This window comes from Mizuhopecten yessoensis, unplaced genomic scaffold (genome assembly GCF_002113885.1).
Source record: "Mizuhopecten yessoensis strain PY_sf001 unplaced genomic scaffold, ASM211388v2 scaffold2631, whole genome shotgun sequence".
Lineage (NCBI taxonomy): Eukaryota > Metazoa > Mollusca > Bivalvia > Pectinida > Pectinidae > Mizuhopecten > Mizuhopecten yessoensis.
The window spans coordinates 94,763-95,391 of record NW_018404642.1 but is presented as its reverse complement, the minus strand read 5'-3'; positions in this window follow the sequence as shown (position 1 = coordinate 95,391).

Genomic DNA, 629 nt, shown 5'->3' with positions numbered 1-629 from the left:
ACTGGAGTAAATACTGTAGTGCACTGGAGTAAATACTGCAGTGTACTACATTTTTTTGTCTAGTGTACCGCCTTGTTCAATACGTATGCACTACAAAGTGCACTAGATACCACTTTAAGTTAGCTCCTAACTGTAAATGCTTAAACGTCTTATAATTATGATATGTATATATGTTGTAGATATGATATGAAAATCATTACTGTACAATACATCGTTTTCTTGTAATATTCATTTGGGATAGCAATCATCTATGAATTGAATGACTGGTATGTTTTTTTATTTGACCTAACATAAATTGCCTCTGTTTAAGATATAGAATCGTGATTACTGACTTGTATGTAAATTGACATGGCATGCTGGAATCATAATCAATATCAGAACAATACACCAATTTGATATGATATGCTGGCTGGTACGTAAATTGATGTGGCAATGCTTAACTAATGTCAATATTATACCTGATACGCTGAATTGAATAGTATTGCAGAACAATACTACTTTTTAATCGCTTCACTAAGCAATAAAAACATTCGATATGCACGCGTTAACCTAGGTGCAAAAATCTAGCGTAAGGTATCATTTTCCTCATAAAGTAATAAAGTATGAACAATGCTTGTAATGAAGAATAG